This window comes from Pavona decussata, unplaced genomic scaffold (genome assembly GCF_977016875.1).
Source record: "Pavona decussata unplaced genomic scaffold, jaPavDecu1.1 SCAFFOLD_9, whole genome shotgun sequence".
Classification (NCBI taxonomy): Eukaryota; Metazoa; Cnidaria; class Anthozoa; order Scleractinia; family Agariciidae; genus Pavona; species Pavona decussata.
The window spans coordinates 2433019-2448506 of NW_028145432.1; the positions used below are offsets into that span (position 1 = coordinate 2433019).

The 15488-nt window shown below is 39.3% G+C and overlaps 1 pseudogene across 1 annotated transcript in view; it reads right to left on the minus strand.

Annotated features, from left to right (window-relative positions):
• Positions 1 to 785: 785 nt before the first annotated feature.
• Positions 786 to 15488, minus strand: part of LOC146488532 (dedicator of cytokinesis protein 7-like) — a 51876-nt pseudogene continuing 37173 nt past the window's right edge. The window contains exons 28-46 of the transcript XR_014865888.1: positions 14703 to 14827; positions 13706 to 13905; positions 13401 to 13434; positions 13129 to 13225; positions 12619 to 12757; positions 11833 to 11999; positions 11361 to 11431; positions 10378 to 10465; positions 9784 to 9852; positions 9510 to 9553; positions 8740 to 8803; positions 7877 to 8149; positions 7528 to 7662; positions 5587 to 5767; positions 4843 to 4991; positions 4346 to 4489; positions 3688 to 3812; positions 2585 to 2740; positions 786 to 1264 (exon numbers count right to left, since the gene is read on the minus strand). The product of XR_014865888.1 is annotated as a dedicator of cytokinesis protein 7-like (transcript). The remainder of the gene's footprint in view (positions 1265 to 2584; positions 2741 to 3687; positions 3813 to 4345; positions 4490 to 4842; positions 4992 to 5586; positions 5768 to 7527; positions 7663 to 7876; positions 8150 to 8739; positions 8804 to 9509; positions 9554 to 9783; positions 9853 to 10377; positions 10466 to 11360; positions 11432 to 11832; positions 12000 to 12618; positions 12758 to 13128; positions 13226 to 13400; positions 13435 to 13705; positions 13906 to 14702; positions 14828 to 15488) is intronic.

Here is a 15488-nt window from a genome sequence, read left to right on the forward strand (position 1 = left end):
CTGTTGAATAACCCATGAGCATGAGCAGTTATTACTCTTGAGTAAAGCATGAGCATGAGCAGGTATTACTTATGAGTTATTACTTACGAGGGATGTCATCGAATGCGCCCAGGTGTTGTATTGTCAACAACTTCATTCGCAACGAGAGAAAACGCATTGAAGACAGATGCTCCTCAAACGCATACACAAAACAACTCCTGGGCGCATTCGATGACATCCTTCGCCTTAACGGTTACCCAGAGAATAGTATAGAGCAAACCAAATGCTCACAAAATCTTCAACACATCTCTCAGCCTACCTGCACGGAGTGGTCGTACCTTAAGATCCCTTACATTTCTGAGCGACTCAATCACAAGATCACTAACATTTTTAGAAAGGAAAACATCCCAGTACGCGTTGCCCACAAGTCCTACACGCTCAGACAAGCCCTATCCCACACCTCCACGGAGCGCAAATGCACCAGAGACAAATGCCCCATCGCTAACACCGGATTGTGTTTACGAAGAAATGCAGTGTACCAGCTCACATGCAACAGCTGTGATCAACATTACATTGGTAGCACAACACGCTTCATCCATGACCGCGTAAGAGAACATATCCATAACGATAGCTCCTCCGTCAAAAAACACATCTCTTCCTGCCAGAACAACGACCATAAAGGCATTAACATCAAAATTATTATGAGCGAAAAGGATCCTGCTAATCTACGCCTCTACGAAGCATTTTATATCAGAAAATACAAGCCGACACTCAATCCCCGAGAGGAATGTTTTGAATTTGCGGAACTGCTATTTTAATATTTAATTTTAGACACTACAATCCATCATCAGAACCTTGTATAACGCTCGCAGTTTATTTCTATAGCTTTCACACATACGTCACATTTTTTACACATTTCACCCTACACTCTCTTTGTATATATATATATAGCGCGCGCGGAATATTTTTTCATCCCTGATGATGCCGTTGATCGGTGAAAGCTCGGATTTTAGTTTTTAGTTTTTAAACAGCAGTGTAAGGCCTCAATTGAACAGTTTTTATATATTTTAAACCATGCTGCTGAAGGACAACATGAACAGAATACTATCCTCTCAGTTTCAAGGCGGCCAAGGTTTTTTTTCCTGTTTTGGCGCAGTCTTCAGGAGTACGTTACAATTCTTGAATCCAGAAATGTAAGATCAGAATAGTTTCCTTTGCTTTTTAAGCTACACTGTGTCCTGTATTGAAACTCATTGAGATTTTCCTTAATAAAGCAGATCCTTCGCTGAAACAGTAACAACAATACAACAAAAAGTTACCATAAGCCCTATAATTATCTCAACACAAAATGTGCATGTTGCTAAGTACGTCTTCTAGACAGTTGGCCGTCGGAGGAACTTACCCTATGCAAAAAAGAGCGCAACATTGCTAGCATTCCCTTTCTTGATAGCCTAGAGGGAGAAGGAATCACTTGGAGGAGCAAAACACACTCGACGAGGCCCGAGTTCTTTCTCGAGATTTCTTTCTCCTTTGTTTCTTAAGCTCGCTGTCCAGACCGTCAAGAAAGGCAATAGCTACGAAAAGAGCACCTGATCACAGATGGCACCACTCCCAACCGTGGCCAAGCTCAGAACTAAAAATTCTTGCATTTCTCTTCGATAAACGGTCATAGTAGCACATGTTCAGGGAAGTACTGCCCAATAGCTCTCATGGGTACACTTCAGGCCCCAGTTGTTCAAAGCGTGGATAATTTTATCTACTGGATACTTTGCTATCCGGCCGATAAATGTGTGCAACCTTTTCCCCGATAGCCCTACACTTTGTGAATACAGTATAAGCATATGTCAAATTCAAATATGGGATTGTGTGTAAAAGTTGCCAAAAGGGTTGGTTGGAGTAAGTTTGCTCCTCTGGATAGCGACTTATCCAGTGGATAAAGTTATCTGCTCTTTGAACAACGGTGGCCAGAATTGAATCCAACTAAAAAATAGAACCACATGGTGCAGCGCATAAAATAATAAACAGCTGCTCAATAGCACTCGTTTGAATGGTTAGAACCACTTTGTAGGACGTAGGACATTATCACAGGAAAGTACTGCTTATAAAAATCAAAGAAATATTTTTGCTTGTCTGTGATTGGTCGAAATCCGTCACGTGAGGCAATATGTCCCCACTTAAATTGGCAATATAAGATGATATTCCCCCGCTTTTAAAAGTTAGAGTTACTTCAGTGCAACAAAGCTGTTGGAACAGATGAGGAGAGCAAACTCGTCTAAAGTGTTTCTGAAAAACTCCAAAACGTTAGTGCAGTGGTTCAAGAGGTTCGTTATCTAAACATCAAGACTGAAAACCACTGAACAAATAAGAACTCTAATACCCAAAAGTACACCCAATGCGCTTTCAGCTAAAATATTTGAAGGATAATTAAACACAGTAGCTCTCATATGGTATTAAAAATTAAAACTTTTGCGTAATTCTTTCGCTTTGGAAAAACTGTGTGCTTCTCGGAACAGATAATGTGCGGGGACAAATGCATGTGAAATCTTCGTGCCAAATAAGGGTTGCTTTTTAGTCCCCGTTTCAATGGGAGAAAACAATACTGCACTTTTGTCTCATGGATCCTCGCAGAGTGCCAAACTTGTTCTTAAGGAGAGGTTCAAGCTGTTCTGTTAATTTTGTGTAATTCCTTTCCAACTCTTTCTGATAGGCACGCTGATCAACAGTAATCAGATGTTTGTTCTTCTGCAGTGCATCTCCGCATCTGAAATGAACGACCAACAGAAGAACACTAAGAGAACATTTTGGATTAAGAGTAATTAGGTGATACACTTGGATGTGTGTTTGGACTGCTTTCATCAAGGACGGTAGCTCCTACCCAAAGGTATTATTACGGGGAAAGCTTAGTCACAAACTGACAAAGGGCTATTGAAACCCAAAACAGAAATTTGGGGGGAACCACGCCATATGTAACGTTTAGCCGGAATAAGCCTCGGTTACCCCAATTTTCGTTTTGGACTCCACTAGCCCTTGTTGAACTCTGTTTTCCCAGAGAAGTCATAAACCACACAAAAAGAGTTAATATAAAGAGGCACCAACCTCAAATAGCTCAAGTTTGTCAGACTATCCAGTGATGCGCAGAAGGAACGCACAATAACAAGTGGAGGTACCAGTTCAATAGTAATTTTTCCATGTCTTTTCTTAAGCGTAGAACATGTTTGACAAATGCTCATTCATCAAACAACTGCGATTCTGTTAATGACGTTATTGCTAAAAAAAAGTTAGGAAGATTCCGAGAGACCAGCTGTCATTTCTCGCCAATAGTTTGTCAACATGTTTCCACGTTTGATGTTTTTCGGTGTACGCACAACAGAATTCTCAACACGTGCTTGCAAACTATTATTTGTGTTTGAAACACCCTTCTTATTTCAACAATAAGTGTATGTGCTCAGTATGTATGTAGATGTCTACATTTGAAATGTAACTAAACAAGACTAGTGTCTAACTAGAAAACTATATGGTTAACTTAGGCACTACGACAATAAAAATAAATACCTATAAAACTTTAAATTAACTAAATAAATTATATACATATATAATATTAATATGGTGTAAGGAAATGTGAAATAACTTCCCAACTATCGTTTATAAACTTGGCTCAAATCATGGATCCCAATGCAACAAACTGCCTATGTGTAGAGTAATATTAACCTTTTGACAAACTCTTTGAAGCAGAGCCTCAGTCTGTGATGGTGTCTGGTGAACATCTGAGATTCGCCTTCTTCGTTAGAATCCTGACTGTGACAAAGAAACACCAGAGCTATCTCCAATGGACCCTGCCGCCGAGAAACATAATCAAATATTGCAACCAGTCCATAAATTGACACCATTAACATGTTACCAATTGTCTTAATTCTTGCGAACATGCTGGACATCATTGGTACTGACAATGAAGTGCTATTAGGATAGGGAAATGCTATGTAAGACAAATCGGCAATTGCAACTGTGACATGTTAGATGGGGGGGGGGGGGGGGGGTGGAGTTTCAAAAGCAACCTAAGGAGAACAAAGACTATAAATATTTAAGGTAAATTAACCGTCAGCAAGGTGAAGGCCTGAGTGGGACTCAGGATGAGAGGGGGAGCGGGTACCCATAGAGAACGACCACGAATAGTAAGATCAAGGAAGCTGGTAACGGCTGGGAAGCCGGGACAAAATGACTCCGAAAAGAGTAGCCTGCAGGAATATGTACCATGCATGAGTGTGCGAGCGACGAAACGAGCTACTAAACTTCTGAGTAAATGAGTAAATAAACGTTGAGGTGAAAAAGAAAAGTAAATTCACCCTTACAGAGTGAACAAGTAACACACCTGGTTAACTGTAGTACCAATAGAGCCCTGTAGTACCATCTGTAGCATCTCAGGATCAGGAGGCTCCTGTTGTATTGCACTCAGAAGCTCTTTGGTTCGTAACTCCATATCTTCGATGGCAACTTCAATTGGACTAAGCACAATCTACAAAGCATAAAACAAGCGATGTAGAGCAGTTGAGTTTGAGAACAAGAGAGGAGAAGAGGCATGACTGAGTTGCTTACCGAGAAGACCGACACAAAGCCAGTTTAGCCAGAAAAACTGACAAGCACACATCTGATAAGTTAATATGCAAACTATGTCAAAGGGTGATAAATGTTAACAGCTCTGATTCAACCACAATGACGAACATTACGCCTCGCTGTAAAACATTTCTCGTCAGCGGAGTCATGAACCCATTCCTCATTCCCACAGAATATCATTGTTCAGTTCCCCCCTCCCCCCCCCCCCCTCAACCACTACTGTCTGCCATGAAAAACAAGTTAGCAACTACTGACCTGTTCACGATGTACAACATTGACTCGGGTCTTGACATAAGGGAATGAATTGGCAGCTGCTGTCAAGATGGTCTTTCTCTTGTACTGGGTTACTAACTCGCTATGCGCCTTACCGCTTGGTGTGAATGGTGTTTCATACACGAATCTCCCTAACAATACAACAACAACATATTTCATTTCATCAGAACATAAATTTTTTAACTTATCACAGCTGTCATCAAATTTAGACAGTAACGAAAGGGAAGTATAGGGAGTACAGGAAACAAGCAAATTAAATTTGGCCAAAGATTGACTAAGATGCAGTCTAAGTGACTTAAATTAACAAATTAAACATTGATGAAGATACGACAGTGTAGCACTCACTTTCTCCATATCCGCAGTGGGTTTGGAGACAATTGTCAGACTTTTACAATTCGCATGTTGCATTCTCACAACTCGCATGCCGGAGAGCACCTACAAGCGTCCATACTAATGTTGCAGGGATTGACTGAAAGCTAATCACACAGTAGCCTCTACACAGCTGGCCACTCTCTGAACAAAAATTGGTTGAGAAGAGCGGAACATTGAGCACAGGCTAAGCACACAGGCAAAAATTTAATTAATATTTCACCACTGCATAAGAAACGCACAAATTCAGTGCACTCGCTCCATTACCTAACAGCAAGTTAGCATAATTTCTACACTAGAACAATGCTACTATAACCTATCCCGTTAAGTACCTGGTGCAGAATAAAAAGAACATACTTAAGTTGAAATTCTTGTCAAAGTATGTAATACGGTCCTTCAGTTCATATTCGTCGAAGTAAGGATCCACAAATGTTAGCTGAATATACGCTTTATCTGGATCAAGCTTGTCCTGTTCAACAGCATTGGAATCTTTTATCACTTCAATGACATCTGGTCCAAACTTTTCTCCGTAAAAAGCCTGAAAACAAACAGAGTTTAATTTTGACAGTTGCAAGGATAAGCGCAAAGGCAATGGAACAATTTCATTCCCAACCGTACTCCAAATGTTGCAAAAACAAACAGCAGCGTTTAACTCGTGCTTCCTACACAGAATGAAAAGTCAGAACCACCTTAAACAGCATAGGTGCTGTTATACCACATACATCACATGTGTAATGAGAATCTATGAGAATTTAAACTGGTTTGACTGTCATCTGTGAGATGCAAGCATCAGGTCTGAACGCCAGGAAATGAGTAGACTAGCGGTTAGTTAAATTCTGGATGCCCGAAGTTGAAATCTCTCCCTGACCACTAGCTGAATAGGCCATTTCCGAGTTGCTGTGAGCCTCATTATGAAAGGGAGGCTAAGTGCAAAAGCTTTTCATGTGAAACTGATTATTTTTGTTTGCATATGGATGACAACTAATTTTTATAACAAAAACTTTGCACTTAGCCTCGCTTTCATAATGAGGTTCACAGCAACTCGGAAATGGCCTATTGTTTCATGGCAAACACGTGTTCAACTCTTCAGTCACGCTTGGGAATAGTTGTCAAACGGCCAACGTGATATTTGCATTTGTGTTTTCTTGAGACAAGATGCCCCTCTAATGGCACTACACGGAATGCTTAATGTAGCCCCAATTATTCCCCATTGTATGTTTCGCAGATATTTAAAAAATATCCTCCCTTGGCCATTGAAATAATTGTCTGAATGGTTTTATTCAGATATATTGCGTGATACTTATCGTTGTGTTACTAGGAATCATACCAGAAATAACTATGCAATAACGTCATGACCCCGCTGAACTGGTCTGGCCTCCTCTAGCTCTAATCCTTCTCGTTGATCATTCGATCTGTTTTTTAAAGCGGATTTTCTTTGCTGTGAACTCTCCCAATTTCCGCCGTTTCAACGGCCGAGTACTACCTAGAAGTTATTATTTCGATTTACTGCTTGAAAAAGGTTGGTTTTCTCTCTGAAAACGGCAGATCCGGAGTCTTAAATTCAGACATGTGGCCGCCATTGAACGAAAACAATTTTTCCAAATGATGATTTGCTTTGACGTCACACAAGTAGAGATGAGTGGGTCCCCTCCCTCGTGATATACGCGCAGATAATGGAGTTTGATTGGGCCGCTTTTGTTCAAGACAATCAAAACAATAGATCCCTTTTGGGAGAGGGAAGAATTTAATCTAGTTTTAATGAATAAATCAAATGATGATTTGACGTCACACAGAAGTGATGAGTGGGTCCCCTCTCTCGTGATATGTGCCTGAAAAATAGATTTTGATTGGGCCGCTTCTGTTGAAGACAATCAGAACAATATATCCTCACTAGGGGAGGACAGAGTTTAATGCATAAATTAATGTGCACATTTATGACACCGATGAAGAAAAAGATACCCGACCGAAACCTAGACACGTCATGCCCTGCGGGCATTCCGTGTAAAAAGGAGTACGTAGATTAGAATTGTACAAAATAATTCTGGCCTTTGATGATTACCCAAACTACTCCATTTTACTGAGAAACTGGAAACAGCGGGCGTCAAATATAGGATAAACATGTTCACATGGTCATTTCTGCAATTTGCCGTTTAGCGTAAACAAAATTCTAAATCTTTCTATTACGTTTTTCTTGGAATAATTTAAGGATTTACTGGCAATTGAGTCACCTCAAAAAGTATTTTTAGTAGACTCTTGTTTTGTTTTTTCTTAAGTTCTTGTTAAGGACTGTCAACAAACCTGCAAACGATGTAAAATTTCTGGCAGCTTTGTGATGGCCGGTTCTTTGTAAATGTACTCTTCACCATCCAAGTCGCCAAATTTTGATCCGTAAAATCCAACTCTGAAATATGTCCCTAACATGCGCTTTCCTTCCTATGAAGTCACACAAAAACAGTCTACATCAATAAAATACTTTACATGGAGGGAAGAATCTCCTGGCTTGCAGTGGTCTAAGGAACTTCAATAGTTGCATCACATTCAAAACAAAAGGTACGCAAATGTATAAATTGTGTGCTGGGGGTGGAGTGGGATGGGGAGGACCACTGCGGAGGAGAGGGTATAGGTCAGATGAATTAGAATCCCTTACCGTTTGTATAATCTTACTGAAGGCTTCTGAAAGTTTCTGATGAACGTGTGTTAGCTTTTTGTAGTTACGTCTGGCCTCTAGTGTAGGTATCAGTAGTTTGTAGACTTCATTTACACACTCAAACAGCTGAGCACGGAATAATGTAGTGGCAGCCTTTTCCAGAAGGGACACCAAGCCATTTTCACAAAAGTACTTTCCGGTACAAATGCCCTCCTCATCCTTAAAGAAAATTACACGAAATGTACACATGGCTGCTTCAACATGGTTATTAACCTACCAAACAGAGTAAAGAAGAACAAATCAACTCTCGTCACTCAAAACCAATGCATGCAGGACTCACTCACAATGCCATTTTCATATCTTGAATTTTTCAAACTTGTCTTGAAATATCAGTTCAGAATGACGAAGGAGAGGAAGTTTCATGATTGGCACTTCTTACTTGTTTAAACCTGTTCTCTCCTGTCCTGTTGTTTTACTAAACAAGAAACTTTGTTCCATAACTTGGACCTGACAAAAACCAGTTGAAGCCTACCTTGGGACTCATTTTAGCCCTTAGGTGCGTTAGAGCCCGTAAAATTAAGGCCATTTTGGCCCTTAGTTAGTGAAGCCAAATTAGATCCCAAAATAGTATTGCTTTTATCGTAGGGGAGTAGGGGAAGCTTTAAGTGCTTTAAGTCGCTTTATTATTCAGGAACTGGAGTTCCTAATGGATGATAACGGCAAATAAATAGATAAAATAATAATAATAATAATAATAATAATAATAATAATAATAATAATAATAATAATAATAATAATAAAACAATCCTATGTGCTTCGGGCGCACTGCTGACTTTACGACTATCAGTCAGCAAAAACTGTACCTCGCCATGCTTGGCAGCCATGTTGTATAGCCAAGTGAGTCGTAAATCCGGCGAGTTTTGATATCTGCAAGGTATAAACATCATTTAGAAAACATAAGTAATGTTCCAAAATTACGACTCAAAACAGCAGCGCATCCCAGCTTCATTAACACTCTTAAAGATTTCATCCAAAGCAAGCACATTCAATGTTAAGGCGCTTTCCAATTGTCAGGTCTGGATGGCCGGAGCGGTCAGTTTGCAGAAGGACTGCTTACATGCCACTTCTTTGAATTACACGGTGCATGCTATTTTCGGAATGTATCATTTTGAAGAATGTTTCGAGCCAGTCCTTCACAAATGACACATTTTATTAACAGAGTGGCCAGCCCTATCAGGTCTGATGACAAAAATGGAAAGCGTCTGTAGAATGACCTTAATTGTACAGCATTACAATAAATAAATAAATAAATAAATAAAGCAGTTTCAAAAACCTCCTTTCAATGGTCAGACATAAGGATTTTGTCGTACAATTAAAACTTAGAACTACCTTGTACAGCAAAACAAACAGCACCACTGGAGAGTACTTACCTCAGTTCCTCAACGAGCAGGTAAGCTTATCAAGCGGATAAGTCGCCAAAAAACGAAGAAAATGTACTCCAGCTAATGCATTTTATCCACTGGATAAAGTGGTCTACTCCTTGAACAACTGAGGACAGTTCCAAACAAGAATGGTTGGGGTAGGGAGGGTGAAGCACATAAATGAGTACATACTGCACACCCAGGATACCCACCCTTTGGCAATCCTGTACATCTGATCAATCAACATTTCTGGATCCTGCATAAATACAAAAGTTGAAAAAGAGTACCACTTAATATCCCTATATAATTTAATTTAATTTAATTCTATTCGACTTGATTTAACTCTATTCCATTAAATTACATTATTCAACTTTATTTAAATCTATTCAATTCAATTTTTCTATCCTCAAGATAAAGAAAATACAATGCAAATTAAACTTGTTATTTGAGCTTATTTCTAATAGCAACACAACAAATAAACACTACCTCTTGATATTCCTTCATCTTGACTGTATCTGACAGAATCATGTGAAGGTTGAACACCAACTCTCTGACCTGTGTGGGTCATATTCAAGATAAAACAATGCCGTTAGTTACACAAGACGGATGATTATTGCGCAACTGAATCCAACCGAAACACAACTGGCCAATACCAAATAATGGACACAAAAATATTAAGTGGCCACAGCTTACCAACTAAGCAACTTGGAAAGCACTTTTGATTTTGGTAGGTATGTTTTAATCAGTTACTGACACAGGTAAACTTGGGATTCTCGCAACAGGTGTCCAAACTATACCTTTCCGAGTAGTCGATTACTAGTTCGGATGCTCTACTGATGAGCTACAGGAGACTCATGTGAGCTAGTGCCATTAAAATAGATTAATAGGTTGATAAAACATGTTCACCAGTCACAGTATTCAACAAACCTAAACATAACATCACATTTCTTTCACAAATACCACTCACCAACATTCAAATTTTAGTTTTTCAAATCCTAGCAGTATGCAAGATGTTTGTCACGTGAACCTATTTAAATGGCCTAGAGCTGTATAAAAACCATTCACATGTGGTTTCTGTACCTGATCCGAGAAAGTACTTGCTCTCAGCTCCTGATCAGATTCAGCATAAGTTATGATTGTCTTCAGTGAACGCCGGAGATGTTCTTCACTAAATGTAACATTAAGTCAACATTCAGTCAGCCTTCACAGACTGTAGTTTGTATAAACGCACTCGGTGATGCAGGTTTATTTTAAACAAATCATCCACGGTACGACTACAGGTTTTCATTGAATTATTTGCAAAAAATAACTGAGGAGAATTACAAAACCACAAAAATAACCAGCTCAGGCTCTGCTCTTTCAGTTTGGGATATCTAAAAAGAAATAACGTCACTCAATTTATCTCATAGCGAACAATATAGTATATTTTCAAGGGGTAATTTTCCAGTTGTAACAGTGTTTCTACAAAAAGTCCCTAAAGGTTTGCGAGAACAGCAGCGGAAATGTGAAATTTGTATTTGGTTCAAAAATTTTCAGTTTAACTAGCTAGATCAATTTTAATTTCTTCGTCTCAGATTCATTACGAAAGAGAGAGAAAAAAGGGGGGGGGGGGGGGGGGGGCAAAGAAAGATAAAATCAAACTGATTGACAAAAATCAAACTGACAAAATCAAACTGGTTGACAAAAATATACTTGAAACAAAAAACAACCTTAAATTACAAGCGAAACAGCAGGCTACGGTTGTATTTCAACAACTTGTCACTCAAACCAACCTCTACAAATACGGAGTGCTGCTACTACAATAGACCACATTCATATTCTCGGTATTGAACTGGATCAAGCTTGCAATGGAGGCTTATGCGGGGGAATATATTAGAAACTATTTGCATGTGAAAAGATTTCCCCGCAGAAGCCTCGTGTGCAAGCTAGTTCCAGTTCAATACCGAGAATACGAATACGGTCTATTGAGCCTGTGGTCAAATATTCTTTTGTTAAACTGCCTCGTTTGCATGTCTAATGGCTCAAAACTGTAATGACAGTTATTTGATATCAAGATGTAGTACAAACTAACGTGTGAAGTTCCAACAAGCGTGGACAGCGACATTGTAACCTGCATCTTGACACGAGCAAAGTTCTAAATAACATAAACAAAAGAAAGGAAACTTAAATTTCAACAGCTCTTTACACGAACTTGGGCCCTCAAGTAAGTTTTATGCAACTAAATTCAACGATTCTGTGTTAAACCTGGGAAAAATACCTTAAGCATTTAAATTGATTAAACTCTTTTTTTTTAATAAATACAGTTTATTTCAAGAACACGGACGCTACAAAATAACATTGGAAGAAACTCAGTGGAAGAAATGTCTGTCAAACCAACTCGTTTCTCGTTGACAGTGACGGATACAAAAGTTCGGATAACTTTATGAAGAAACTTCAAATGTTTAACGTGACATTAGGTTGTTTTTTGCGTGAGAGGGCATGCTTTGATTCAATCAGTGATAGTTATTTCCAGTTATAATTTTACTGCAGACTTACATTTCCAATTTCAAAGTTCTGTCTCATCAGAAGATAAAGAGATGCGCTGGCCTGGGCTCGAATACTGCTGATGGCCGAGCTGCAGTGGTTTAGGAGCCTGGAACACAGGTCTGCACAGAGTTCTGTGTCATCTTCAAACAGCAATTCAGGGAACAGTTGTGACACACCTTGGAATGACATATGCACCAACATTGAGCACTCTGCTATTCAACAGCTGGTCAAGTTTGATGTTCCACGCGCTTCAGACAGAGCATTCGCTGTAAATTTTATCTTTTGCGTTTATCTTAAACTCTATTTTATAAACAGGCCTCCACAAGCTTTGTAACATTTATCCTGTTTAAATAAAGGTCACGATCATCCATCCATTTAATATGTAACTTGTGACACAGTTGAAACAACCTGTTTTGACGTTTGGATCTTTATTAAAGAGATGCCATTATCGCATGTTCTGATTTTTAAGAGCCGGCCGGTATCACCTAACCTGTGAAAATAGGGATTGAAGATAAAGTAGGCACCCACTTATCTGGAACATTGGAGGAAAACAACAATTCATAGGAGAAAACAGAAGTTTATGATAGGAAACTCGTTCTGTTCGAGAGCTCAGATAACAAGCTCTCCAGATAATGAATAACAACCTCGTCAATGTTAAAAAGATGGGTGTCCGGAGATAATTATGGTATTATGACCCACTAATTAGTTCATAAGTAAATAAGTAAATAAATAAATAAATAAATAAATAAATATGGTGATTTTGTGAATAAATCTGTCAACTATACCATTTCGAACTTACCTTGTACACAATGGATCTCTGTGTTGTAAACATGTTTTGTAGCACTCTTTCACTTTGGTTGCAGTTTAAACAGTGTAGCAGCACTTGGAGAATTCCACTTAGAACCACACGCAAAGAATCCGATGTTGCCACCGTCTACAGGACACAAGTAAATGAAATAACAATCACTTATTCACTGACACTGAGGTGAATAATTGTTTTAGTACATACCAAACCAGTGGATAACCAGCCCCAATGAACCACTTCAAAGAAACTCTCAAGGGCATTAAGCAGGGTAGTCTCCAGTAAAGGAGTTTTTTCTGAACCCTATATTCATGGATCCATAAACCGAGACATGGTATGTGCCTCTATCATTTACTGAAATCTGTGGATGAAATCCTTTACTGTGCACACTAAAAAGTTGTTCATGATGGTGATGGTGCTTTTCTCCTTAAGTTAACAAAAATGTCAAAAAAGGAAAAGTGAACTTTGCTAAATGCACCAGCGAGTGATCATGAGTCACACACCTGGACCAAGTGCTCCAATGAATCAAGAACAACTGAATTCACTTCAGCTGCAAGGGCACCTTCAACCTGTGCATTCACCTCTGCCTCGGGACGAAGTCTACCAAGAAGGTAAAGGAAATACAGACTTAGGTCAGTATTACATTGTTTTATTTAATCTCTCCACGTTCAGTCTAACATGGCGGTTTACTGTTACATGATTCAGCGTGAAGATAAGTGCAAAATATTTATTCTTGTCCATTGTAATTTTATACTTACACATAAAGTCTACCCACCGCTTGTAAGCCCACACAAGCAACCAGCACACAGCTGGGTAGAATTTTTATAATTTACATGTAAGGTGATTCCATTGAATAGCATAGTGCATTCTTACTGCACATAATTCCCTCCGTCATCGGTGTGCGCTTAGAGCGCACATGATGTGTTTCCTTGATGTGAAGCTCAGCCAATTAATTAATAATTCACAGTGTCATCGGCTTTTTGTTACCTGGCCTACACAAAACGGATAAATTATTCTGATAAAGGTCTATTGGATGGTGAGAAGAGGAATCAAGAGTTTAGTTCCATGATGTTACATTACCTGGCATGAGTCTGCTGTGACGCTGCATCATTTCCTTTGCAGCTCCCTTGTTTCCAAGCATCATCTCCTCTAGCTTGGCTTTCATCTCTTGTTGTGCTTTTGGCCTTGGTGCAGTTAGATACTGTGACGACTTTTGAATCTTGCCGCCATACTCAAACAGAGTAACACACAGCCGAAGAACATCCAGTAACAAGCCCAATCTAGATAAAATAGATAGCTTTAGACTTAGTGAAACAGGATTTTGCTGTACCAGTTTTCAATGTTGCTTTGTCGAAAATGTTTTATCAAAGCCACAGCAACGCGTTTACTCTTCATGGGGTTTAGAAAAAACTATCGGCTAAGTGTGGGGCACATTACTACTCTACATTTGTGTTATGGCTTGTTATGGCATTTGTGTTAGGTTAAGACCATTTAAATATGTTTTCTGTGAATTAATTTGCAGATTTAATTTAACAATATGTTACACAGTCAACTCCCTTTATTTCGGACACCCAAGGGACCGCGAGTTAGTGTCCTTAATAGCGAGAGTCCATAATAGCAGGAATTGATTCCAGTCGAACGTCTGTAATCTATTTTTGCAAGGGATTTAGCTACTGTCTGCATTATCGGGGGGTCCGTAATAGGGAGATGTCTGCAAGGCGATAGTTGACTGTGATAAGTAAACGAAGAAAACATAAAAGGCATCAAATATCACCTTAAGGTTAAGGTGAAATTCAGTTTAGTAATGTTATTCTAATCACACTTTGAACACCCAACCTACAGACATGCTGAGCACCTCACCACAGAATAAATAACTGTCTCAAGATGAATTGCAAAGGAAAAGGATTGAATAAAGGAGGTTAGACTACACCAGGAGTGAAATAATGCCGAGAGACTTGGAAAAAAACCCAAAAATTACTGGGAGCTACCAAGCAAGTTAATGTGCTCAGGAAATAATCAAAAGTAAGAAACAGGCCTTGGGATGCCTTAAGCTGACTCAGCCCTCAGTTAAACAGACCTTAAGGATGGCTGGTCTGCCCACCAATCCTTCAACACTTCACTGTCCACATTCTTCAGCACCCATAACAGGCACACCAGAAGGTTCCTTGTTGTCTCCAGACTTAACTGCTGTGGTTTACTCTTCTGGGGATATGCAAAAGAGAAAAGCTGTTTAACGCTTTTTTTCTCTCCACTGTTGCAGAAACTGCTCTTAACATCGCACTGTCTGCATGCTTCCTGAGCAGCAAGCAGGCTACAAACCAAATGTTAGCTTACACACATCCACGACATACGGACACATCGTTTATACAGATTTTCTTTTAAATTACCTCGCTAAATACAAACAACAGACACTTTTCAGTTCTTGTCTAGACGTAGAAAATCACATACAATGGTATCCTTATTACTAATTTCAGGCACTGAAATTTGTGCAATGCGCCCTGGCAATTAGCTACACAATATATTAGTAGTGTACCTGAAAGGAGTTGAGGGGATTTTGTCAGGTCGCTATTTATTATTGATTTGAAGGGATTATACGTAGTACGGTAGGGAACTTACCGAAGGCGCCTACATTGAGTAAAAAATGAGAACCTACTCAATAGCGACATCCCGTTAATATTTATTTAACAATTTATGTGGTTCCTATGGGGTATAACAACGGCGTAAAGCCAAAAACAACATTAACACTCTGACCAGTCTCTGCAGACACAAACAACACAAGGAAACAATCAGATCTCGAAGCAAATACATGCACACGGCACCAAACGCAGGAAAACGTGTGCGAGTAAATCACGAGTGGTTTGGT